General features: G+C 51.2%; 1 long non-coding RNA gene across 1 annotated transcript; it reads right to left on the bottom strand.

Annotated features, from left to right (window-relative positions):
• Nucleotides 1-769: 769 nt before the first annotated feature.
• LOC141993740 (uncharacterized) lies at nt 770-27,906 on the bottom strand. The gene is made up of 3 exons (XR_012640935.1): nt 27,574-27,906; nt 20,070-20,153; nt 770-925 (listed from the first exon to the last, which is right to left on the bottom strand). It is a non-coding gene; the product is annotated as an uncharacterized LOC141993740 (long non-coding RNA).
• Nucleotides 27,907-27,933: the final 27 nt, after the last annotated feature.

Raw genomic sequence — 27,933 nt, forward strand, 5'->3', positions numbered from 1 at the left:
CATTTTAAAAGAAAATCACAAATCTCCAGCTGGCGAGGTTAGTCTAGCTTGGGTGCCTTGTAACTGCGGTGCCATAAGGGTTTATCTCTGGAGCGTTATTCAGTAAAAAGAATTCAAAACGCTGGGGGGGGGAGGTAATGTGTGTGTGTCCCTCTCCCCTCTGCCCCTGGCTCTGCCCAGGGTCAGAGACTGCTTGCAGCCAGCCTGCCTGTCTCCTGCCCGCTAATTGGCTGCTGTCTCTTCTCCCATTATTTGAGGGAGAGGGTTGCCAGGGTGACTGGGGGGGCGGGGGTGTTGCCTCCCGACCAGTGCAGGGACGAGGGACCCCGCGGGGTGCACCAGGGTGTCTCTTCTCTTGGGGCACTGCCCCTCACGAAGGGGGGTGGGGCTACAGTCCGCAGCTCCTCAGGCTGAAGCAGACAGCGATGGCGGTTCCTGCGGAGCGTGATCGGGGGCTGATAAGCTCTGGGCTGCCCACTCAACAAGTTTTATTCTGACACATTTGGGACAAATTGCGATCCCAGCGCTTGGCCCGGCGAGGCGCAGAGCCCTTCCCAAGAGAGGCTGAACACCTTCGTCGCCCAGTGACGTCACCGGCAGCAGGGGGCTCCCAGAACCGTGCAGGACCAGGCTCACACTCCTCTCGTTTTAGTTTAATCAGACAGGGTATAAAACACAATGTTTCTGAAATCTCAGCTCCACCCACAGCCCTTACTCACGCCATGCAGCACTTACCTCGGCGAGCAGCCCCACAACCGGTCTCTCGTTCTGGCTTGGTCTTGGGTTGTGAAACAAAGTAAAAACCCCACCGTTTTGTCTCTACACCGAGTCTGATGGAATTCCACTTGCCCCATTTTTTACTGGTGCATCTGATGGGTGCTGGCTACTTGTGACCACGTTTGCTCAGCCAAGCAGCTTGTATCTCCTAGTAAGGGACACAGATTAAGGAAATTGGCATGTGAACTTGAGGATATCAGACGGATTGTGCCTTCATGCTCCAAGGGCTGAGGCAGTCAATGCTCACGTGAATGCTCACCACTCCTCCTGATATCATCATCATCACCATTATTATTTACGATCACTAAGCAGGACTCAAGTACATTCGCAGGGGTATTTCTTGCTGTTTTTAGGAGCACTCAGTAATTCCCGATCTTGTAGTACAGAGATGAAAGAGAAGAGACGTCCCTTGTAACAAAGGACTGCTGGCAACCCGACCCTACTTTCATGGGAGGTTTCACATTTCACAATCCAACAAAACCCTGTTGCATCAGAAATTTCCAAGCCGCTCTATTAACAAGCCACATCTGAAGCACCTACCAGCTAAGAGTTCAAATAATTTTTTAGCAGGAATTGTTAGCTTCCTCCACTGCCCTTCCCACCAGAAAACCCCAGAAACGTCAGATGCTATAAGTCCGAAGGGCACCTGAAGACCAATATCTGCTGGGGACTTTTAAAATTCAGCACCCTTCCCCATTTTTGAAAAAAGAAGAAGGTGTCAATAACCTGACAGTTGGGAATCTGCTTGCAGATGGCAGACTCTGCTCAGAGCACGGAGTCTCTGGATTTGCACAGATGAGTCTGGGCCTAACAGGCTGGCCTGTGACTCAGCCAGTCCTGTCCCTGGTGGAGTGTAGGGTGTTGCCAATGGGACTGTTTGTATCCTTATCAATTGTACCAACTACAGGAAGGATATGGGACAGAATCAGAGCTTGCTTGCCATAGTCTCTGCCAGAAAGAGTGACTGGTGTAGCTACACCTGCACACCTCCCGAGTGGAGAGAGCGCTTATACCAGCAAAGAGTGCTTTTGCTGCTCTAGTGGATACCAATTACTGAAGCAACATAAGCTGTATCATAGAATCATAGATTAGGGTTGGAAGAGACCTCAGGAGGTATCTAGTCCCACCCCCTGCTCAAAGCAGGACCGACACCAAATAAACCATCCCAGCCAGGGCTTTGTGAAGCTGGGCCTTAAAAACCTCTGAGGAAGGAGATTCCACCACCTCCCTAGGTAACCCATTCCAGTGCTTCACCACCCTCCTAGTGAAATAGTGTTTCCTAATATCCAACCTAAACCTCCCGCACTGCAACTTGAGACCATTACTCCTTGTTCTGTCATCTGCCACTACTGAGAACAGCCACGCTCCATCCTCTTTGGAACCCCCTTTCAGGTAGCTGAAGGCTGCTATCAAATCCCCCCTCACTCTTCTCTTCTGCAGACTAAATAAGCCCAGTTCCCCCAGCCTCTCCTCGTAAGTCATGTGCCCCAGCCCACTAATCATTTTCGTTGCCCTCCGCTGGACTCTCTCCAATTTGTCCACATCCTTCTTGTACTGTGGGGCCCAAAACTGGACACAGTACTCCAGATGAGGCCTCACCAGTACCAAATAGAGGGGAATGATCACATCCCTCGATTTGCTGGCAATGTTCCTACTAATGCAGCCCAATATGCCGTTAGCCTTCTTGGCAACAAGGGCACACTGCTGACTCATATCCAGCTTCTCGTCCACTGTAACCCCTAGGTCCTTTTCTGCAGAACTGCTGCTTAGCCAGTCGGTCCCCAGCCTGTAGCTGTTCATGGGATTCTTCCTTTCTAAGTGCAGGACTCTACACTTGTCCTTGTTGAACCTCATCAGATTTCCTTTGGCCCAATCCTCTAATTAATCTAGGTCACTCTAGAGCCTATCCTTACCCTCCAGAGTATCTACCTTCCCCCCCCCATCTTAGTGTCATCCACGAACTTGCTGAAGGTGCAATCCCATCATCCAGATCATTAATGAAGAAGTTATTGAACAAAACCGGCCCCAGGACCGACCCTTGGGGCACTCCGCTTGATACCGGCTGCCAACTAGACATGGAGCCATTGATCACTACCAATTGAGTGCGATGATCTAGCCAGCTTTCTATCCACCTTATAGTCCATTCATCCAGCCCATACTTCTTTAACTTGCTGGCAAGAATACTGTGGGAGACCATATCAAAAGCGTTGCTAAAGTCAAGGTATATCACATCCACCACTTTCCCCATATCCACTGAGTCAGTTATCTCATCATAGAAGGCAATCAGGTTGGTCAGGCATGACTTGCTCTTGGTGAATCCATGTTGACTGTTCCTGATCACCTTCCTCCCCTCCAAGTTCTTCAAAATGGATTCGTTGAGGACCTGCTCCATGATTTTTCTAGGGACTGAGGTGAGGCTCACCGGTCTGTAGTTCCCTGGATTCTCCTTCTTCCCTTTTTTAAAGATGAGGACTATATTTGCCTTTTTCCAACCATCCAGGACCTCCCCCAATTGCCAAGAGTTTACAGAGATAATGGCCAATGGCTCTGCAATCACATTAGCCAATTCCCTCAGCACCCTCGCATGCATTAGATCTGGATCCATGGACTTGTGCATGTCCAGCTTTTCTAAATAGTCCTTAACCTGTTCTTTCACCACTGAGGGCTGCTCACCTCCTCCCCACGCTGTGCTGCCCAGTGCAGCAGTCTGGGAGCTGCCCTGGTCTGTGAAGGCCGAGGCAAAAAAAAGACAGTGAGTACTTCAGCTTTTTCCACATCCTCTGTCACTAGGTTGCCTCCCTCATTCAGTAAGGGGCCCACACTGTCCCTGACCTTCTTCTTGTTGTTAACATATCTTTAAAAACTCTTCTTGTTCCCCTTCACATCCCTTGCTAGCTGCAACTCCAATTGTGCTTTGGCCTTCCTGATTACACCCCTGCATGCTTGAGCAATATTTTCATACTCCTCCCTAGTCATCTGTCCAAGTTTCCACTTCTTGTAAGCTTCTTTTTTGGGTTGAAGCTCACCGAATATTTCTCTGTTAAGCCAAGCTGGTCGCCTGCCATATTTACTATTTTTTTTGCACATCGGGATGATTTGTTCCTGCACCCTCAATGAGATGTCTTTAAAATACAGCCAGCTCTCCTGGACTCCTTTCCCCCTCATATTAGCCTCCCAGGGGATTCTTCCCATCAGTTCCCTAAGGGAGTCAAAGTCTGCTTTTCTGAAGTCCAGGGTCTGTATTCTGCTGCTTTCCTTTCTTCCTTTTGTCAGGATCCTGAACTCGACCATCTCATGGTCACTGCTGCCCAGGTTGCCACCCACTTCTACTTCCCCTACCAATTCTTCCCTGTCTGTGAGCAGCAGCCCCTAGTTGGTTCCTCCAGAACTTGCACCAGGAAGTTGTCCCCAACACTCTCCAAAAACTTCCTGCATTTTGTAGTAGCCAAAGTATTGTTATCTGTTATAACTGTCTCTACATGAGGACTTTTGCCAGTACAGAAACATCACCAGAAAAAAAAATCACACCCGTAAACCAACATTGCTATCCCAGCAGAAGTTTCTAGGATAGGCCTGGCCCTAGACTGTAGCTTTGTTCTGTATTTGTACAGTGCCCAGCACAGTGAGGTCCTGCCCTATGACTGGGGCCGATAGCAGCTACCGCAATGCAAGAAAAAAAAAATAATAAAGTGGGTGTCATTACACCAGATCTTGAATTTGGCCCAGGGAATTTCACTCCCCTCCATGTCCAGTTTTACCTGCAGAATAACTGCTCAAGTTGATTTTTAATTATCTGTATGTAAAGTGATTAGAAAGCAACACACCCAGCAAACTGAGCTTAGGGTTGCCACATGTCCAGTTTTCGACTGGAACACCCGGTCAAAAAGGGACGCTGGTGGCTCCAGTCAGCATCGCTGACCAGGCTGTTGAAAGTCCGGTTGGTAATGCAGCGGGGCTAAGGCAGGCTCCCTGCTTCCCTTGGCTCTGTGCAGCTCCCAGAAGCAGCCGGCAGGTCCGGCTCCTAGGTGTAGGGGCAGCCACGGATGCTCCATGCGCTGCCCCCACCCGGAGTGCCGACTCCACCACTCCCATTGGCCAGGAACCGTAGCCAATGGGAGCTGCGGGGGCGGTGCCTGCAGGTGGAGGCAGCGCGCAAAGCCACCTGGCCCCTCTACCTAGGAGCCAGAGGAGGGACATGTCGCTGCTTCTGAGAGCTGCCTGAGGTAAGTGCCGCCTGGAGCCTGCACCCCGCGCCCCCTCCCACACCCCAACCCCATCCCCGAGCCCCCTCCCACACCCAGACACCCTCCCAGAACCCAAACCCCCTCTCACATCCTAACCGCCTGCCCCAGTCCTGAGCCCCCTCCGCATCCAAACTCCCTCCTGAAGCCCGCACCCCCTCCTACACCCCAACCCCCTGCCCCAGCCGTGAGCCCTCTCCCACATCCTATCTCACACCCCAATCCCCTATATCCTAGCCCAGAGCCTCCTCCTGCACCCCAATCCTCTCATCCCCGGCCCCAACCCAGAGCCCGCACCCTCAGCTGGAGCCCGCACCCCAACCCCCTGCCCCAGCCGTGAGCCCTCTCCCACATCCTAACTCCCTCCCAGAGCCCGCATCTCACACCCCAATCCCCTACCCTTGCCCAGAGCCTCCTCCTGCACCCCAATCCTCTCATCCCCGACCCCAACCCAGAGCCCGCACCCCAACCCCCTGTCCTAGCCTGGTGAAAATGAGGGAGGGAGGAGGAGAGCGAGTGACGGAGGGAGGGGGATGGAGTGAGTGGGGGCAGGGCCTCAGAGAAGGGATGGCGTATGGGCAGGGCCTTGGGCCAGGGGGCAGAGCAGAAGCATTCGGTTTTGTGCGATTAGAAAACTGGCAACCCTAAGTGAGCTCTTAAAAGCATCTCTCGTTTATTGTGCCACTAGCATTTCCTTTATCACAGGAAAGACACCACGAACCAAATTCTGCCTCCGATACGTGAGTGCAGCTCCCATTCTAGTTGCCCATGCATATCAGGAAGGTGAATTTGGCCCTACACCGGCAAATAAATGCATGATCTCTCATCAAGCTCTGATTTATATCCCTGACGGAGTCTCAGGGCTGATGCAGCCGTGTGATCCCACACACGCTGATACTGTTATCCTTAAGAACAGGGACATACAAAGGGGCTTTGCGCTAGCTGCATGCCGTACTGCCCTGCTGAATGCCTTCCCCGTCCGGCGCAAGCCAAGCGACAGGTAAGGGCAATAGTGTCGGGACCGACGTGCAGAGCTGACAAAATCCACATGCAAGAGTGAAGGGACAGTAGAGCCATCTCCATTCTGGGAAGGCTGTGCCTTAGGGGGTCTCAGCCCCCCCCTAAATGTAGGGACCCAATGAAATCAAAACAATGGGGACAAGCAACAATAACCGCAGCACATGTGACCATTCCCATTCTCTCCCCAGAGGCTTTTTCTAAGAATCCAGTTGCGTCTTCAGTCCTCAGAAGCTGGAAGAATTGGTAGGGACACTCACTAAAAGCCCCCACAGCACAGCACCATTTATACCAGCCCAGACCTGGGCCAGCAAGCAGCTCTGTGATAACAGACAGTTGAAATGGGAGCTGCCACACAGGTCATTACTCAGGAAACGAGGGGACTAGGGGCTGGCCTTGGTGATTAACAACGGCGCTCTGGGTCCCCAGACCAGTACTAAAGAGAAGCCGTACCCTCAGATAGCTCGGGGGTGGCCTGGTGAAAAGAGTAGGCAGCCCCAGTCAAGGCCTCAGGAGATAAGTGTCTGCATTAAAAATCCACATTCTGGGATTTCCATCAAATCTTTCCAATACCGCGTAACAGGCATTACTCTCACGCGAACGCCACGGCAACATTACACTGAAATGTACCAGCAATTACTAGGAGCTCAACAGTGACTAGTGCACCTCGGGGTATGGCCTCCTGCAGGGTGAACCCGGGCTCTTACTCAGGGCTTGTCCCTAGCCCGGTTCCCAGCCACACACAAACCTCTCTCACCTCCGGAGTGCAGGGCTTTACACCCGGGCCAGCTGGGCCCTCCCAGGCTGCAGGCTGAAGCCTGGGGGCTACTTCCACTTGCGGTGGTCACTTGCCCACTTTGCAGTGAGGACACAGGCTAAACCACTCCAGGGCTGATAGCCTGGAGAGCCATCCAACAGTGGCCAGTGCCAGATGCTTCAGAGGGAATTAACAGAACAGGGCAAGTATCAAGTGATCCATCCCCTGTCGTCCACTCCCAGCTTCTGGCAGTCAGAGGTTTAGGGACACCCAGAGCGGGGGGTTGCATCCCGGTCCATCTTGGCTAATAGTCATTGATGGGCCTGTCCTCCAGGAGCTTACCTGATTTTTTATTGAACCCAGTTATACTTTTGGCCCTCACAACGTCCCCTGGCAATGAGTTCCACAGGTTGATTGGATGTTGTGTGAAGTACTTCCTTATGTTTGAAATTAATAAGCAGCAGATGTAAAACATTGGGTGACCCCTGGTTCTTGTGTTATATGAAGGGGTAAATAACACTTTCTGATTCACGGTCTCCACCCCAGTCATGATTTTATAGACCTCAATCACATCCCCCCTTAGCTGTCTCTTCTCCAAGCTGAGAAGTCCCAGTCTGATTCGTCTCTCTGCAAACAGAAGCTGTTCCATGACCCCTACTCATTTCTGTTGACCTTCTTTGTACTTTTTCCAGTTCTAATCTATCTTTTCTGAGATGGGGCGACCAGAACTGCACGCCGTGTTCCAGGAGTGGGTGTGCCAGGGATTCATCGAGAGGCACCAGGATATTTTCTGTCTTATTATCTGTCCCTTTCCTAACGGTTCCTCACAGTCCGTTCGACTTTGTGATTGCAGCGGCACACTCAGCAGATGTGTTCAGAGAACTCCCCACAATGACGCCAAGGTCTCTTACTTGAGTGGGAACAGCTAGTTTAAAACCTGTAATTTTGGATGTATAGTTGGGACTGCATTACTTTGCATGTATCAACACGGAATTTCATCTCCCATTTTGTTGCCCACTCATCCAGTTTTGAGAGATCCCTTTGTAACTCTCCAAAGTCTGCTATTGACTTAACTATCCTGTGTAATTTTGCATCATCTGCAAATGTTGCCACCTCACTGTTTTACCCCTTTCCCAGATCATTTATGAATATGTTGAATAGGACTGGGCCCAGTACAGACCCCTGGGGGACACCACTATTTACCTCTCTCCATTCTGAAAACTGACCATTTATTCCTACCCTTCATTTCCTGTCTTTTAACCAGTTACCGATCCATGAGAAGATCTTTGCTCTTGTCCCATGACAGCTTACTTTGCTTAAGAGCCTTTAGTGAGGGACCTTGTCAAAGGCTTTCTGACAGTCCAAGTGCATTATATCCACTGGATCACCCTTGTCCACATGTTTGTTGATCCTCTCAAAGAATTCTGAGAGATCAATGAGGCATGATTTCCCTTTATGACAACAGTGTTCATCTATGTGTCTGATGCAAAGTAATGCACATTGGAAAACATGATCCCAACTATACATATCAAATGATGGGGTCTAAGTTAGCTGTTACCACTCAAGAAAGATCTGGAGTTGTTGTGGATAGTTCTCTGAAAACATCCACTCAATGTGCAGGGGCAGTCAAAAAAGCAAACAGAATGTTGGGACTCATTAAGAAAGGGATAGAAAATAAGACAGAAAATATCATGTTGCCTCTAGATAAATCCACAGTATGCCCACACCTTGAATACTGCAGGCAGATATGGTCGCCCCATCTCAAAAAAGATATACATATTGAAAAAGGTTCAGAAAAGAGCAACAAAAATGATTAAGGGTTTGGAACAGCTGCCCTTTGAGGAGAGATTAATAAGACTGGGACTCTTCAGCTTGGAGAAGATAGGACTGAGGGGGGATATGATCGAGGTCTATAAAATGGTGACTGGTGTGGAGAAAGTCAATATGGAAGTGTTATTTACTCCTTCTCATAACACATGAACCAGGGGTCACCCAATGAAATTAACAGGCAGCAGGTTTAAAACAAACAAAAGGAAGTGTTTCTTCACACACCGCACAGTCCACCTGTGGAACTCCTTTCCAGGGGATGTTGTGAAGGCCAAGACTATAACAGGGTTCAAAAAAGAACTAGATAAATTCACAGAGGATAGGTTCATCAGTGGCTATTAGCCAGGATGGGCAGGGATGATGTCCCTAGTCTCTGTTTGTCAGAAGCTGGGAATGGTCGACAGGGGATGGATTACTAGATAATTACCTGTTCTGTTCATTCCCTCTGGGGCACCTGGCATTGGCCACTGTTGGAAGACAGGACACTGGGCTAGATGGACCTTTAGTCTGACCCAGTATGGCCCTTCTTATGATAATTCTGTTCTTTACTATAGAATCATAGAATAACAGAGTTGGAAGGGACCTCTGGAGGCCATCTAGTCCAACCCCCTGCCCAGAGCAGGACCAATCCCAACTAAATCATCCCAGCCAGGGCTTTGTCAAGCCTGACCTTAAAAACTTCCAAGGAAGGGGATTCCACCACCTCCCTAGGTAACTCATTCCAGTGTTTCACCACCCTCCTAGTGAAAAAGTTTTTCCTAATATCCAACCTAAACCTCCCCCACTGCAACTTGAGACCGTTACTCCTTGTCCTGTCATCTGCTATCACTGAGAATAGTCTAGATCCATCCTCTTTGGATCCACCTTTCAGGTAGTTAAAAGCAGCTATCAAATCCCCCCTCATTCTTCTCTTCCGTAGACTAAACAATCCCAGTTCCCTCAGCCTCTGCTCATAAGTCATGTGTTCCAGACCCCTAATCATTTTTGTTGCCCTTCGCTGGACTCTCTCCAATTTCTCCACATCCTTCTTGTAGTGTGGGGCCCAAACCTGGACACAGTACTCCAGATGAGGCCTCACCAATGTCCAATAGAGGGGAACGATCACGTCCCTCGATCTGCTGGCAATGCCCCTACTTATACACCCCAAAATGCCATTGGCCTTCTTGGCAACAAGGGCACACTGCTGACTCATATCCAGTTTCTCGTCCACTGTAACCCCTAGGTCCTTCTCTGCAGAACTGCTGCCGAGCCATTCGGTCCCTAGTCTGTAGCGGTGCATGGGATTCTTCCGTCCTAAGTGCAGGACCCTGCACTTATCCTTGTTGAACCTCATCAGATTTCTTTTGGCCCAATCCTCCAATTTGTCTAGGTCCTTCTGTATCCTATCCCTGCCCTCCAGCGTATCTACCTCTCCTCCCAGTTTAGTGTCATCCGTAAACTTGCTGAGGGTGCAATCCACACCATCCTCCAGATCATTAATGAAGATATTGAACAAAACCGGCCCCAGGACCGACCCTTGGGGCACTCCGCTAGATACCGGCTGCCAACTAGACATGGAGCCACTGATCACTACCCGTTGAGCCCAACAATCTAGCCAACTTTCTACCCACCTTGTAGTGCATCCATCCAGCCCATACTTCTTTAACTTGCTGATAAGAATACTGTGGGAGACCGTGTCAAAAGCTTTCCTAAAGTCGAGGAATAACACGTCCACTGCTTTCCCTTCATCCACAGAACCAGTTATCTCATCATAGAAGGCAATTAGATTAGTCAGGCATGACTTTCCCTTAATGAATCCATGCTGACTGTTCCTGATCACTTTCCTCTCGTCTAAGTGCTTCAGAATTGATTCCTTGAGGACATGCTCCATGATTTTTCCAGGGACTGAGGGGAGGCTGACCGGCCTGTAGTTCCCAGGATCCTCCTTCTTCCCTTTTTTAAAGATGGGCACTACATTAGCCTTTTTCCAATCTTCTGGGACTTCCCCCGATCGCCATGAGTTTTCAAAGATAAACAAAGATATTGTTTCAACCAGTTTGCCTGGTACTGAAATTAGGCTTACTGGTCTGTGATTACCAGTGTCGCCTCTGGAGCCTTTTTCAAAAATTGGCATCGTCTTAGCTACTCTCCAGCCATACAATACAGAGGCTGGCTTAAATGATAGGTTACACACCACAGTTAGTTGTTCTGCAGTTTTATATTTCAGTTCCTTCAGAACTCTTGGGTGAAAACCATCTGGTCCTGGTGACTTATTACAGTTTAATTTATTCCAAACCTCTCTGTAATGGGGTGCATGCTGTGCCCCTCCGGTTCGGCCCTTCTCCCCCTCTTCTCAGAGACTCCGGGACACTTCAGGCTGGTGCAACACCTGTGCTCTTTATTTGTGATCAAGCCCCCACCACCAGTTTCCAACTATATACAGGCCTTTTACAACAGCTTGGCCTACCACAGGCCTGGCTAGCAACAAACTAGCCTCCCACCTCCCTATGAGTGAGCGGTCGGTCAGTCATCCCACACCCCACACTCCTCCCAGCCTTATAGCTCCTGCTAAGAAGGCTGGCAGGTGTGGTCAGTTACCAGGCAAGCATCAGGCTATCTACCCAGCCCCAATCCATGTCTCCCTGATTGGGGCAGGAGCTGATTAAGGCCTCTCTAGCAGCACCCTGCTACATGCCCCTTTTGACATCACAATCTGGGGCAGTTCCTCAGATTTGTCACCTAAAAAGAATAGCTCAGGTTTGGGAATGTCCCTCACATCCTCTGCAGTAAAGACAGATGCAGAGAATTCAATTAACTTCTCTGCAATGGCCTAGTCTTCCTTGAGTGCTCCTTTAGCACCTTAATTGGCCAGTGGCCCCACTGACTGTCTAGAAGGCTTTCATTTGACTGTTTCTCTTCAGTTCCTACCTGTACACCAAGAAACATGCAAAGAACCAGGGGACGTGCCCCCAGAAGTCCTCACAACTCACACCAGTGAGCGCAGCCCCAGTGGGGACACAGTAACATGGGCAGAACTTAGCAGTGGGGCTGCTCATCCCTGGCTTATGTAAGCAGGGGATAGTCCCGCTGTTGTGGGGAACTTTCCTGGCTTCTGCACTACCCCGGTGAAGTGGGCTAGCGAAAGGATCTGAGTCCTCGCTCCCACTTCCTTTACCCAGCGGCCTCCCTGCCCTTGAGGGCTCCCCTTCCACTCTCCTGTCTGGCAGAGTCCTCATAACCCCAACAAGGCTGGGCCCAGGATTCCTGGGGGGCTCGACCCCCAACCCTGCTGTGGTCACCTAGGACAGGGGCTAGGGTGTCCCCACTCTGGGGTACTCTCTCTGTCCTGGGCACGTCTCTGACCCACTGACCATTACATACAAGTTAAAGCAAATGCAAGATATTTAATTAACAATTTATTTTAAAAAGAATAAGGGAAAATGGGAAAGGTTAAAGGAAACACATCACCCCGCTCTGTGGCAGGGAACATCACAAACTGTGTCTCTGGAACGTCCGGGCAGTTCACAGCCTGCTCCTTGTAAGTCCCAGGCCCCTTCTCCGGCCCTGGCCGTGCTGCAGGGATGCTGCGGGTCGGACACTTGCTCTGGTCGTGGCCACACGCTCTCAGGCTCTTAGTGGCAGGACCCTTCTTCCCGGTGTCGCCCCCGCCCTGTCGGGGTTACGATCCAAGCCTGGCCTGCAGAGCCCCTTGGCTGAGGCGTCTCCCTGTGCTGGGCCCGCTGCCCAGGGTCCCCCTCGGTCTCCCCAGCTGCTCACCGCACCCAGCTCCGGACGGCTCCAGCCCCAGCTGCACCACTCGGTCTCTGCACGGCTGCTGCTCTGCCTCCAGCTCCCTGGGGTGCTTCTTGGCCCCTCTGGCTCTGGCTGCTGCAGCTCCGCTCCCAGGACAGGTCTGATCTGCCGGCTGCTTCTGAGACTCTGCTCCCAGCCCTGACCTGCTCCCTGGGCTGCTGCTCTGGCCCCTTGGCTCTGGTTGCTGCAGCTCTGCTCCCAGGGCAAGTCTGCTCTCTCTGGGCTGCGCCTCTGGCTTTGGGGCTGCAGCTCTGCTCCCAGGACAGGGTCTGCTCTCTCTGGATCTGGCCCAGCTCTGCTCCCCAGCTGAGGTCGGGTCCCTGCTTTCTCCTTAGCTCGGCCCCACTCTGTCCAACCCAGGCAAATCCAGCTCACACAGAGAACGGGACCTCCCTGGCCTCCTGACTCCCTGATTAGCCTGCCTGCCCTGTCATTCAGGCTGACCTGGAGCATTGGCCTCTCCCTATTGTTCCTGGGGGCTGTCAGTCCTGGGTCCTGATTCCCCATCGACCCTTCCCCCTTTTAGTACTGGGAGCTAGCAACTAAAACGCCCCCACTGAACGTTAGTAAGGGGGCAACAGTCCCCTTACACTTAGGCTAACCCAGGCACTCAGACCCGGTGCCGCTCACCTAAGTTAACTCTATAGCAGAGACATACCCAGACAGGCCCAGGTGTGGGTGGACTGTCTTTTCAGAACAGCAGTGAGGCACACTGGCGGGCTGGGGGGAAGAAGCTGGCATTGCCAGTACCCATCTGTACCCTTGCTGGGTATAAGCAGAGAATTTCAGTGCCCAGAGTTGCCAATCCAGCACCTTTCACCAGCACTACATTCCCAGGAAAAAATATTTTTTTAAATAAAGACACTGAAAAGCTGTGGGGTCCTTTAAGAGGGAAGAGGAGAAATTTACATCAAGAACTGGGTTTCCATGCAATATAAATAGGTTAAAGAAATAAGATAGGAAGAGAGGACACACTGTACATGCCTGATTACTCTTGTAATGCTGATACGCTCCAGATCTTGGGTTATCTGCCACATATAGTAAGTGCCAGCTCAGTAAATTTGACCTTCCCAAGGGCAAATCTTATGCTATACTCATCTTTGCCGACAGATCATTTTCTCACATTCTTGAATCACTGCCATTCTTCAATCAGTCACTCCATTTCTACCTCTTCCCCCTATCTTCTCCCTTTCCAGCTACTAGGTGCTAGAGCCGGTCTCCCTTCGGGCAGGGGAACCCTACGGAGTTACATGCTTCTATGTTCTAATCCACCCAGGGGAGCCGGGTGAGGCAATTCCTGTGTCAGTTACACATACAGGTGAACATAGCTCATTAATGACTGGAGCCCTAAACCACACAACAGGAAATCACTGATGCAGTTAGGAGTTTGTATCTTCTACTTCTGATCAGATCACTATTGGTTAAAGGGACGCACTCGGAAATCCACCAGAAATCTCCACCATCTCAGTCAGGAGATCATCAACTTCTTTACTGAAATCGGAAATATGTTTTCTGTGTCTTTTACAGGAGCCTTTTTTCAGTTGGCTAAGGTGCCGTACTCCAGACAAAGTGGATGGCAGAAAGTATCTGATATATACCAATTGCTAACCATAGGCACTGTCACAGTGCCTAGCTGAAAGAAATATATATATATTTTCAATTAGTGGAATTGCTTTCTGATGAGCTGGAATCGTATTGACTCGAAACACTGGAGAGCTCAGTGGTTTGATGCATTAGTGTGTTATACTCACTGTAAGTCTGAACTACTGAGAGCCTAATAAAAAAAATCCACCCGGAGCCCAGACACTCTCTCTCTCTCTCTCTCTCTCTCTCTCAATAACATCTAATTAAAGTGTGCCAGTCTCGCTTACAGGGAGTTATTCCCACATTAAAGGGACGCTGACAACATTTGAGAGTGTGTATCATTAAAAACTGGGCTACATTTGGGGGGGAAATGGTGCAGATCGTTGCGCAGGATGCTGAGTGCTGGTGTGGACTCTTCCATCCACCCTCATGAGAAGGGGGAATAGGACTCCATTACACCTGGGATTGCTTGTACGTGGTCCTGTTAGAGCTGCCTTCAGATTTTCAATAAACATCTCTTTGGGGGGCGGGGAGGGACACCAACAACTTAGGCAGTCACAGCTGCCGAATCAGATCTGCCCAATGGCTCGTCAAGCCCAGCACCTTGCCTCTTGCAGAGGATAATCCTTAGTACCTCAGAGGAAGGGGGAAAGCCCCATAGTGCACCTGGCCCATATAGAAGGGAAGAATTCCTTCTGGACCCCTGCAGTGCTCAGCCAGGGCCTGATGGGTGAGGCGCGAATGGCTAGTCTGGCTGTAGGGTTACTGGGAGCAGTGCCGCTGTAGCACTTAAAGGACTTAGACGGGATCAGGCCTCATTGTGCTAGGTGCTGCACCTAATCAAATCTGCTCATCAGAAGATGACTGTTATTATTGGCATCAATCAGCCAGTTGCTTAGTGTGGGTCAGACTGGGCCTGATCCCTCTGCTCCCACTGAAGTTAGCGTGTAGCCATTAACTGGGAGGGGAGTAGCTCCCTCCCCGTGTGTTTATATGGCCCCCCATCATCATAGCAGCTGAGCACATCACAAGCATTAATTCATTTGTCCCCCCATTACATAGGTCTGTGTAATGGGGTTCACTGACTGCAGGAGCACCTCCTCATGGCCAGGCGTGGCATAGCAGCAGTCTTTCACTCTGGCACCCCTGCGGACAGTCACTCCAGTAGTCCCTCTTCTGTAACTCAGCCCTCCAGCCAGGTCAATATTTAGGTCTGCCCTTTTCAGGCTAGCAAAGGTCCACAAACAAAACCCCAACAAATCATTCCAGGACCTTGGGTCAGGTCTCTGGTCCCTGACTCTGGGCTCATGCCACTTTGCCAGTGGCTGGTTGGGGAACCCAGGCCCACCCTCTACACCGTGTTCCACGCCCGGGACCTTATAATCAGCAGAAAGGGACTGCAGACTCCCTCCCTGTAGCTCCCTCTTCTTCTTGGGAAGGCCCCCATGCCCAGACTTTGTGACCTGTCCAGGACTTAGAGCCTCGCTACTCTCCAGATAGTCCTAAAGAATTGCAGAAGCCCTTTTTTTTACTGGGCCCCATTTTCCTTGTATTCTTTATAGATGCTGCAAGGAAAATTGTTACTTTAAGGCCTCTGAGTTTTCTGTCTAAACAAACACCTCCTGTCACTGGTACAGTCTTTACCATCCCAGAGGAGATGATCTACCATTTCCTGGACTTCACAAGCTACGCACAATCCATCTTTATGTTTGTTCATTAGAAATAAATTACTATTTAACCCACAATGCCTTGCTAGAATTCCAATTAGAGCCACTTCGCTCTTCCTCTCCAGGCCTTGGATTTCAGCAACATTTTCAACTCCTGGGCATACGTCTCGGAATTTTTTCCCCTCCATTTTGCTGGCCCACAGGTCTCGCCATTCCTTCCTTAGCTCATTTTTTATTAGGTGTTTAATTTGCTACAGGGGATCCCTCGGTCAACCTGCTCGTGATTAATTGCACTTCTTGCCTGTTTGTCTGCCAGGGCATCGTCTGCTATCCCGGCATGTGCCAGGGTCCCGCTATTACTCTGGTGACATCCAGCTGCACCCCTTGGGCTGTTAGCAGTAACATCACATTAAGAATATCATGTCTGTGGTCAGACTCACCACTGTCAATTGCCTGCAGCCCTGATAAGGAATCGGACAGGATGGCCCCAGCAGCTCGCGCACAGCGAAAGCCCCGTTTAGTACTCGTCTCCCTTCTGCTATAAGTACCCTCTCCTCAGACTAAGCAGCCTGCTCTGCCAGGGGGGCTTCACCATCAGTTGATCCTGGCTCTCCCTCCAGGTGCAGTCAGTTAAACATTACTGCCCTCAGACCCACCGTAACCTATTCAGGGCCTGAGTTATTATTAGCCCCATTTTACAGATAGGGAACAAAGGCTCAGGGTACTTGCTTCTGCACCATTCAAGTCAATGGGAGCTTCACCATTGACTTCAATGGGCACAGGATCAAGACCAGACATAAAGTGATTTGCCCAAGGTCACACAAGGCGTCTGTAGCAGAGCCAGGAGCTGGAAACAGGTCTCCTGAGTCCCAGCCCCATCTCTGAACCACAAGACCAGCCTTCCCTCCCGCTACAGCAGCTAACTCTCAGAGCGGCACAGCCCGACGCCCTGCTCCTGGAGGACACATTCCTTAGTACCGGTTTTAATTCCCCATGACTCAATTCTTCTGAATCAGTATAAAAGGGAGATGTGAGAGGGCGTACAAACCCCGCCCCAGGGTTGAGTGAACTGCTCTGGGCCCCGGCAGCCCCGCGCTGCCGCACCTGCACAGCATCGTGCCCTAGAGGAGGAGCTCCGAGGAGGAGCAACCAGCTCAGGCAGGCACAAGCAGCGGAAGAGAAGCGCCCTGCACTCGGCGTGACAGGGAAGGAGCTCCAGCACCTGGCTGCAGCGATGTTGCCAGATTCAAAGGGAAGAGACTTGCGAGTCTGAGACTTTATCTGTGAGGCCAGTATCTGATGCCTGATGCCTTTACCCACTGGGAAAGAGGGGTCCGGTAGGAAGTGATATAGGGAGGCAGCAGTATAGCCCTTGAGTGGAGCAGGACTTAGCTACTTACACTGGGCCCTAGACTGTAGCCCGGCAGAGAGGGTGGGCCTGGGTTCCCCTACCAACCCCTTGGAGGGGTCAAAGGCAGAAGCCACCCCCTGATCTAGAGAGTCTAAGGCAGAGAAGGCCCTGAGGACAGACGATCCTGAGACTCAACCCAGGTGCCAGACCTGGAGACTCCTTGTCTAACTCAGAGGGCTTCCCTGTTGCTAGACTTTTTATATACCCTGAAAGGGGCAGACCTAAGGGTGAGTCATGGAAGGGGCAGATCACTTCAGGAGCAGAGTGGCTATCAACAGGAGGTGCCAGGAAACAAGAGAACCTGCCTGACCGCTGAGCAGCACCTGCGGTGAGTGATCCCCTTCGCAAGGGGACAGGTCAGCTTTTACTATATGTGCCATAATTGTGACGACTTCCCTCCCCTCCGAGCAAAGGAGACTATTTTTCAGAACTTGAGACATTGCAGCTGGAAATAAGACTCAGAAACAGTGAAATGGGGTCTGTGCCACTGCCGTACCTCACACACGCACAACGGCGCGAGACACACCTGGTTCCACTCACACGCACACAGTTTGGCAAAAGTAACTGTACTGTCGGCCAAATCTTTACCCCTTTACTCCAGCAAAACTCCCTTCAAACAAGATCATAAAGGCTTCAGCATTCAGTCCTGTGTGCATTAGTATGCAAACTGCCTCTGTTTTTTTTCTAATATAATTCTTGTATGCTGGGTTCTATGGTTTTCATGCTTGCTGTTCTGAGAATATCCATGGAAGTAATATGGGCACAGCACATCAGTGTGCAGCCAAGCTCTGATTTTGATTTTTATTGTTGTATGTTTCTTACAGATATTATCCCCCAACTGTCCATAAGTCTCAGAATTATTTTTCTTTTTACAGCCTGAATTTTAAGTTGCTCCAAAGCCTCCGCCTGAAACACTGCAGAGTAGAATATGCTGCAAGTCACATTACGCAATTTTGTGTTGCAATCCAAAGAAAACAAGTTCTTCTTTTCGACAATTACCAAACTACTTAATTGGGCAATTTCGCTGCATTTGCACTTTTTCAGATAATAACATTCCTTAGAGAGTGAAAGAATAACTCTATCTGCATGAGAATTATTGCTGTTTATGGCATTACAGAGGACTCTCCAAAGTTTCCTGGGTACTTTAGTTGTTGGCAAGACAGCTTTCTGTGATTGGTGTTCGTGCCAAAATCAAACCAGGTTCATAAAAATTAGAGATGGGCCTGAATCACACCACCCCTAAATTTGAACCTGGATTGAGACGTCAATTTGGCAGATAACCCCTAATGGGCTGAACAAAACCCTGGGACCCAAACACCCCAATTTGGGGGGATTCAAAATCCAGATTCAAGTTTTGCAACTTGGGTCCATCTCTGACCCAACAGTCTGCAATCCTCTCTGGGAGCTTTGAACAAACTCAGTTTCAAGCCAACTCAAGAGGGTTTTTGGTTTGGGATCAAAGTCATACAACACTCTCCGTTTTGTGAGGGTTCAGCATGAAATCAGATGAAATCTGAACTTTGAATTAATTCTAACGAGAAACTCAAGTGAAGCTTGTGGGTGAGGAGTGAAGAAACCCAGTTGGTCAGAAACTAAAGAAAATAGTTAACAAACCTCTTCAAAGCAGCACCTTTCATGTGGCAATATTTGCTTGTGCCCTGTCACTCAGACTGGCAAGCAGAGTCCAAGGATAAGGGCAGAAAAGCTGGCTTGTTGCTGTGAGTATCCCGTCCTGAATTACATCCTTTAACAACTTAGGATGAACACCCCATCTTAGAACTCTTTAGTAGCTCCCTCCCTTTGTTGGCCAGCCACTGGTGTAACATTGAAACAGTCCGTGAGCCAGTTATTTATGGAGCCCGGGGGCTTCCCCTGAGCAGTCATGCACGTTGCAGCCAGTCTTAGACCTGTGCATGCGATGACACTTCTGATGGTAACAAGACAGGCACTGATTCAAATGCTCCAGCCTTGCCTTTCTATTAACCACAGAACAAGTTTGTTTCCTCTTTTCTATTTCAAGATCCTGCGAAAGGGCATTGGAACCCCCGTTGTTCAGTGAACTGACAGGGAACGGGTTGATAATCTAGGAGGACTATTAGAAATGAGACCTGCTGCTTTAAACGACAGTCTGCCCAGGCCGGTCACAACACAGGAGCAGGGCCTTAGATAGCAGGTTGCGTCCAAGGCCCACAGATCACTTTACACCCAGCAACAAATGAGACCTCGCAACACTCCCGTACTGTGCCGGTCTCATCACCGCTTAGGCTTTGGTCCTAGCCTAAGTCTGGGAGCACGGTCCCTGCGGGAAGGGGACTCTGCACATGGATCTCCACTTTTCTGGATGAAGGGGTGACGGTCAGCCACTTCCCCGGCACTTCTGGAACCCTGAATAAACTCCAGGAGAACATGGGGGAGGGGATGAGGATTGGGGAGGCCCTAAGTGGGAGGACAGAGGGAAGTCCACCCTCCATCCCCCAATCTGGGGCATTAGTGACTTTTCCATTTTGCACTGAGGAGCTTCCCACCCCCGCACCCTTTATAGGCAGGAGCCTGGTGGCAGCTGCAGCCAGGGGGTAGGGGACACAGAAGGCCTCCATGGAGGGAAGGGAGCCAGGCCTATGATTCACTCCCAGCCCTGCTCCAGATGGAACAAGGTGGCCCTTTCCATATCCCCCTCCCCAGGTTTAGCTCAGGCGGGAGCGACATGGCTCCAGGCTCACACTCTGACACAGCCACCACAGAATCCTTAAAGCCCACAAGCTGGCCAGATTCTCAGATTTACATCTTCATCTGAAAACTAGCATCTGCCGACGGGGGGACCTCTACCACCAGGCTGGGGGGGATGGGTCTGCACTGACACAGGAAGAGCCGGACCTTGGCACCAGCCCCGTGTCCTCTGAGGTCCTCCCAGGTCCATCCACATACCAGCCCTGGCCTGCTCAACCTGAGAGGGGGTAAAGGACTGCAGCAGAAAGGGCTATGAAATGACAACGTACCTCATGGTGCTTTGCAGAAGGACAGCTGCGTGCTCACTCAGCCAGATGACACTTCAGGGACCACGGATTGGTAGGACAATAACCCTGGAACAGATGGAGAGAGATGTCAGGGTTATTTTTATCAGTGTGCCATCTCCATATATTATATTTTTTTGCTTGAGAAATTTCCCCAAAGGGATGTAACAGAAGCAATGGATGCAACACCGCAAGCATCAATAACACCTACCATTACTAGGCTCCGTGGCCACAGCCAACGATCAACCTTAAAGTCAGAGGGCCAGGCAAAGACACCCTGTGCGGTAGAGCGGCATTCTGGGTATGTGTCTGTGACTACTCCGGCCTTTCGCACGTTTCTTCTCTTGGGTCAATGAAAGCGTTGCCAATGGGAGAGAACTGGCCAGCCACTGCCTGGAGATGTAGAGTTGAATGCTCTTCCAGCAAAATCCGTAATTTCAGCTACAATAATCACGGTTTGCATTAAGGCCCCACTCCTCCACCGCGATTCACTCGAGCGGACTTCGGCATCGCTTGGAGCCCTACTGCTTTCAATGACTGAGTCCGCCCAGACCGGTCACAACGCAGGAGCAGGGCCTTGGATAGAAGATCGTGTCCAAGGCCCTCAGATCGCTTTACACCCAATAACAAATGAGACCTCCAGCTCCCTGCGCCGTCACTATCCAGTATAAAAATGGGGTAGGCAGAGTTCTCCTCCTCTTGCCTGCCAGGCCTGGTGCATTTCTAGGCAATTACAGCCATGTTTAGGTAGGGGAAGAGCTGTTACCATTGGCATCAGAAACAAGGTGGGTGAGGTCATACCTTGTGTTGGACCAATGTCTGTCTGACCTGAGAGAGAGACCTGAGGGTGACTCAGAAGCTCGTCTCTCTCACCAACAGAAGTTGGTCCAATAAAAGCTATTCTCTCCCCCACTTTGTCTCTCCAATATCCTCGGACCGACATGGCTACCACAACACTGCCCACAAGATTTATAGCGGGCATTTCCAGATCATGTCTTAGGTCTAAATGCACCAAAATGAACTAATTCACCCTTTGAGTCTTCCCCTCGGTCTCTAAAAGGAAAGCTCGCAACTGAAGCAACTCATGTTCACTTAAATATTTCAGCAGAATTCAGGTTTGACTGAGGCTTCAGATGATCCTTAAATGGAGCTTTCCATGGGAGTAGGGCTCTGTTCGCCGATGTAGGTATGAAATGAAATTGCCCTGTGTTTTTAAGGCACGCAACCCCCCTATCTGTTCTAGTGCTTGTCTGCTGCCCACCTTCCCCAGAGCAGCGGGGCGCCCCAGCCAGTCCAGGGGGGCGCCCCAGCCAGTCCAGGGGTCGCCCCAGCCAGTCCAGGGGTCGCAAGGAAGGAAGGCAGTGCAGCAGGCAGAATGCAGGAGCTGCAGAGAGACGGTCATGAAATATTGATGCGCTCATGAAATACTCCTCTTGCTAGCAACCCAGGGACTGTGCCGGAGCCCCTGACAGCATGCATGTGGCACCCCTCTTTAAGGAGCGGCAGACTTTGCACTTCCACAGAGCTTCCTTCATGGCCAAGGGAAATTATATTAGAAATTGCCTCAAAAATTACCTCTCCACCCCAACATTAAAAGAATGTTAAAAAGGCAAAAGTCAAGCACTCAAAAATTGGGAAGTGCCTGAATTATGGTTCCTGTGGCCTGATGACTCCAGAGATCCGAGCCAAACACACATCATCGATTTGGCACATTAACTCTGACGGGAAGAGGGCTGAGTCTTGACTCTGCCACATTAGAGACCTGGTCCTGCCTGATATGACCTCGGGCAGCCTCTGTTAGCCCATCTGTAAAATGGGGGAATGATACTTGTCTGCCTCCCAAGGTGGGGGGACGAGGCTGTCGCAGATCTGGTCAAGCTCCCCCTATTACACACTTGCCCGACTGCCGAGAGGGGATCCGACCCTTAGCTTGCTGGGGCTGAGCAGAGTTGTGCATTGCCCCGGGCATGGGGCCCCTCGCACACACTCCAGGTGCAGACCTTGTGTCGCACCCCTCTTGACAGCGAGGACTCTGCAGCACAAATGCCTAGGCCCTGAAACTAGTGCTGCCCCCCTCAGCCTCCAAACGGCGCCCGCATGTTCTCCAGATTCCCACCAAAGGTGAGAGTCCTCCTGGCATACAGGTCACCTCCTCTGGGGTCGCAATAGTGAAGCTAACAGATGCATGGACAGATTTTGCACAGGATTCTGAAACACCATTGCGCTTGTCTCTCCATGAGCGATGCATGTAGCGATACAAAATAAGCAGCGCACCTGTATGCATCTCGCTGCCTCAGGTTTCTCACCACCCTGGAGAGTTTTGGGGGCTTGGACAGAGTCCAGAATCCTTCCCCGGAGCTCCTGGCTTCTCTTCAGAATCATGGAGCCTTTCGAGCTCAGCTAGCCGTGCCTTCTGTGACCTGGGCTGGTCCCCCCTTTAAACCAGACTCCACGGCGACAAAAGCATGCCCATCTCTTTCCTTTTCCTACCCCAGGCTTCCTAACGTCTAGGTTAATGACCCTCCGCTGTCCCTGTTCTGGGAGAGACATGCTCCAGCCCCTGCCAGCGAATGGTGGAGCCCACATTGAGGCCTTCCAAGTCATCAGCCGGAAGCCACACATCGTACGGAGTGACTTCCCGGATCGCCAGGTCGGCCGTGCTCAGTAACGGGGTGTGAGGGGCACAGGATTACTGATGCTGGCCAGTGGCAGCGCTTGGGCGAGAACTCCTGGGCTCCTGCTGGCTCCCAGCCCAGTCCTGCTCAGCCTCTCCTCTGCCCAGCCTCCCCTCAGCCCGGGCACCTCTGCCAAGCCCTGGGCAGCTCCGGGTGAGGCCTCTTGCCAGTGGGCCAGGGAGGCTAAGTCCCCCTTGGGGCGCAATGTGATGGGGGTGGGGCAGAAGGTGGGATTCTGCCCCTCACACATGGTCTGTGGGCCCAGGGTGACGGAGGGGGAAGCCTGGAGAACCTAGAGGGACTTGCTGGCTCTTGGCAGCCTGTGGGGGAGAGCAGAGAGCTGGGGGCTTGGAGGTGGGGTGGCCTAAGACACCTGGGCTGGGAGCATGCTCAGTGCACTCTCTGGGGATGGAGCATGCTCGTTGCAGACAAAATTTTCCAAGATTTTAGCTGCCTGTCTTGTAACAAGCTCTAACAGAGCATAGGCAAATGGGGGATTTTCCAGAGGCATATAACTCAGCCAAATCTGGGTGGATTTTCACAAGGGCAGCAAAAAGCACCCCCCTGACTGCAGACACCCCTCTGTCAAATATACAGTCCCTACCCCAAAGCCTTGAGATGCTAAAACTATACAAATAAATAGTGATCCAAATTTTATAACGGGGTAAAAGAAACTATTTTTTCCTAATTTTGTCTCAGAAACAGCTGAAATGTTTTAGCTAAAACCTTCCAAAAAATTCAGTCTGAAACAGACACCCTGCAAGGAAAATTGCAGCCCAGTTTAAAGTTTGGCAAAGTTATAAGCAACTGAAAACAGGTTCTTATAATAGAACACGTTAGGCAGCCTTAACTAGAGGTGGCACCATCAGCTCTGCCTGCTTGTTAAAGCTCAGCTCGTTATATGCAGGCCCCCCTCACTCCATGGAGCCAGATTTCCAGAATTAGAGAATCCCACTGCTTCGGTAGGCTGTTAGGCTGCCCCAGAGATGCTACAGGCCTGATTCTCTGCTGCCTTGTACTGTGGGTCATCAGGTTCTCCTGTGCACAGGGAGGGTAAAACACTGCCAAATCAAAATATGGCATTGCATCCACTTTGCACCTCTGTAAATGAAAACACGTGGTACCAGGCTGCAGGAAGACCCAGCCAGAGCCCTCTGGCTAAATAACTTCCCAGCCTTTTGCAGAGTGTGGAACTCAGAGCTGAAATGCATTGATGGACATGACGCTAACAGCATGTGGAAGGTTTCAGATAGTCAAGTCACGGTGCAGGGACCCAACAGCTGAAAGTGTGTCCCTCTGGTATCTCTTCTATATCCTTCACTATTACGACTATGTTAGAGCACCATAAGTGCATTTGCCATGGTGCAAACCTCTCCAGAACATTCTGTGCCCTGCCCTTCCACGAGGAGCTCACAAGACCCAGACCTGCTAACGCATGCTTATCCTCCCCAGCATCAGCAATTTCAGGGGGACTATTTGCATGAGTGAGGACGACTCGCACAAGTAAAGGTTGCAACACTGGCTCTTGATTCAGACTGAGGCTGGGCATTCAGGATCCACAGGAACCCACATATCTCGATATGTATATTGGTGTGTAGGTTGTCACAGGCTTTTTTAATGCTATTTATGGAAATACTGGGAGGAGATTCCAGCAGCACCATAAAACCCTGAATCTGGCTTTATTTCAGCTTAATAGATGGCTCCATGAAACACTGGAAGGCCTGTGGAAAGCAGAAACAAACACAAATGAACCCTTCAAACCCTAGATTTAGATCCAGAACTCCGCAAAGCTCCATTGTTGAGATCTAAGCTTTTGGTTAGATGCAGAGCCGACAGTTAACTTCAGTTGTAAACCCACAACTTCAGACAAACCCTTCCTAGCTTCCTTTATTTGTTTCCCTTGGGCTATTTTGGGGCAGCAGAGAGTTTGTTACACCTTTGACTCAATGTATATTTAGCGAATGATCATTCCGGGGGAAGAGGGCAGGAGGGGACAAAGAAAGTGTGACATGCCCAAAATGTTCTGTCTCTCACTGTTTTGACCAATTTGTTTTTTCCAATGTGTGTATCCTGGAAACCACACTGGTGCCGAGAACTCATTGACCAGGGTGCACTGGGGGACATGGCCAGTCCCAGTCACTCCATGCAAGGAACATCAGATCGGTAAAGAATGCTGTCACATAAGAGTTTAGCTGGCATTTTAAACAGAGAATGAAGCTAACACATATCCCAGCCTGCCTCCTCCCCGCCCATTAGCCAATAAGCTGCTGTTGTGCAGATCAGGATGAATGTTCAGGAGTGAAGGTGATGAATTTGGCCTTGTGTTTGTAGGACCAATTTATCCCTGGTGTGACTCCTCTGAAGTCAAACGAGTGCTGCTGGGTGAGGCTCTGGCCCACAGTATATTTAGACGCAGATGAAGAGGTCAGATTACAAAAGAGAAGTGACCCTACCTGCAGGAACAAGCCTCCTTAAGAGGCTCTCCCTTGGAGAACAATCATCTGCAGCGGATTGAAGCGATAGCCTCGTTACATCTTCCTAGGGCTATGTTTAGCGCTCGGAATTTTCTCATGAAGCCAAGATGAGCAGCGTGCTCTGCTGAATGTCATTGTTCTGCCAGAGCAGGTTTTAGTGAGGTGCATTTTTTTCTTGTAAGAAAAAACTAATTAGACCTGACATTTGAGAGTGTCAGTTTGGGTACCAGAATAGCTCTCTCTCTCCCTATTGCATTACTTGCAAAGATCCTACAAGGAACAACAGGCATAAATATCCATTGAACAGCCTTCTCCAAGACACACAAATGTTCTAGGACAAAGAACACACAAGAAGTAAATAATACCTACAGTTCCAATAGTCTGTAAGGCTGAGCAGAAATGACTGTTACACAAACCGGACAGGGCACTCCAGATCTTGACTAATCTAGTTGTCCGATAAGAAGATAAGAACTCTTAGAAAGGGCCCATTTGCCAATGGATGCTAATTCTTCGTAATACCCCTCTGTGCCTGGAATGACCCTCACATCTCTGCCTCCGGCTGTTTCGCTGGCGATAGGGTTCTGTTTTTCTTCTCGCATTTTGCTCCTCAATAAAAATACTCACAGCAAGGCACTAAGCTAAAGCCACATAGAGACAACGCTACTGGAAAGGATTCTGATTAACGTTTGAGCATGAAACTTAAAAAAGGAGATCGACCCTTCAAATGTCCTTCCTAAAATAATGGCCGTGTACATACCTGGTTTCCCATCACCTAGGATAGACTCTGGAGAGCATTTATCAGCTCGCTGTACTGCCCCAGGGCAGCAGGCTTTGCTGGCAGAGCAGCGCACTGCCATACCCAATGTCTCCCCAGACTCGGACATTCTGTATCATTGAAATATCTTCTACAGCAAAGGAACATCTGCATGATCTGTTATAATCTGCCCCCCACCTTTTGCTGCACCCAGGCCCCCCCTCCTCCTGCCACACCCAGGGCTCCCCCTCTCTCTGGCTCCCGCCACACCCAGGGGCCTCCCCACCTCCCACTGCACCCAGGGCTCCCCCCTCCGCCTCCTGCCACACCGAGCCCACCCCCCACTCCTCCCGCCGCACCCAGGGCTCCCTGCCCCCCCCCTTCGCCTCCCTCTGCATCCAATTTACTGGGCTATTTGGAGGACCTGGTCCCAAGTGTGGGGCAGAAGCCAGTAGCAGTCCCCAGTGGTGAACTCATAGGTACAGTGCCAGAAGGACCCACTGGCTAGAGTTAGGGGGCGACATACTCAACACTCAGGGCATCTTGGCCCACCTGTGATGAAAGGGGCCGTAGCCTGGCACTACCTGGCTTGTGGATTAAACCCAGGCCTACCTGTGTCACGAACACTGGTCCTGTCCTGCTCCCTCCTGCCCACCCTGACATGAGCCACTGCCTTCGCACCGCTCTCCCAAACCCAATTCTCCTCCCCCCCGCCACCCCCGAGCAGCCCCTGGCCAGGCGCCCGCTGTGCGGGCTGCCATCGCAGCCCTGTGAGGGGCATGCCCAGTAGCCCCTATACATCAGAGCTGCTAAGATCCACTTCCTGGCTCGTTTTGGGGGGCCAAGGAGACAGGCGCCATTAGCTCCGTTCTGATCCCATTGGGACACAGCCTCAGCGCTCTCTGAACGCTAGGGACGAGTTTGGCCAGGAAATTCCCATCCAGACGAGAAATCCTGCCCTCTCCTCCAGGGTCAGGGTCGGCTGATCAGCCGGAGCCAAGGGCTGGGGTTTGGCCCATCTCTGAGCGAGGCCCCATTTTGGAAAATGAATTCCTGCAGACCGGCGGTGATGCTGTGTGCTGTGCTTCCCGGGCCGGGCTATTTCAGTCTGGGCTGATTCTGCCACATGCCATAATTACCTCCTCGCGACAGAGACGCTCATCTCGCTTCCAGCAGCGCGCTCTGTAATTAACTCAAACCAAACAGCACCAGCCCATTGTTCCTCGGGCCCGGGCTGTTTCCCTCAGCAACAATGATACACGGCTCAGCTCCTCCCTGCGGGCAGGGGCACACAGCACATCGCCTCCAGGGCGTGCAGGCGGCCTGCTAGAGACCAGAGGGGCCTTTGCTTTCTGTCTGCAGCCTGGGGAGATGGCAGCCCCCGGCCCCCAGGACATCTCCTGGAGAGAGGGAAACGGGAAGCAGCAGCATCCCAACAGCTGTCTCCCCCTCTTCCCTTCCCCCACCCTGCAGTCACCCTCCTCCCAACTCTCTCCTGAGAAATACCAGGAGCCGGAGCACCTTGGAGCTCGCTGCCCCGGGCCTGATTCTGCACAACGCTGAGGCACCGTTCCGGGCAACCGCACCTGTATTCCCCTCCATGCTGCCTCCTCAAATGTCACCTCTCTTTGGCAGAGACCCGCATCTCTCTCCGGCTGGCCAGGGGTTTTCCAGGCTGCACAGGTCCCTCGCTGCCCTGTGATCTTCTCAGCAAGACAGTGGGCCCACAGCGGCCGGAGCTGCCACACCAGCCTTTCTAAGCAAACCGCAGCCGGGCCCTCTGCCCCTGTGCGGGCCTGGAGCAAGGAAGCAGCAAGCCCTGGCCTAAGGAGCAGACCAGCGGGGAGGTGTTGGGAATCGGCTGATCCAGCGAAGCAGCAGCAGCTGATGACTGGCTCCCTCCATGATTCCCAGCTGGAAGCTACAGTGAGACTCAGCTGTGCGTG

This window comes from Natator depressus, chromosome 9, assembly GCF_965152275.1.
Source record: "Natator depressus isolate rNatDep1 chromosome 9, rNatDep2.hap1, whole genome shotgun sequence".
In the NCBI taxonomy this organism is placed as follows: Eukaryota; Metazoa; Chordata; order Testudines; family Cheloniidae; genus Natator; species Natator depressus.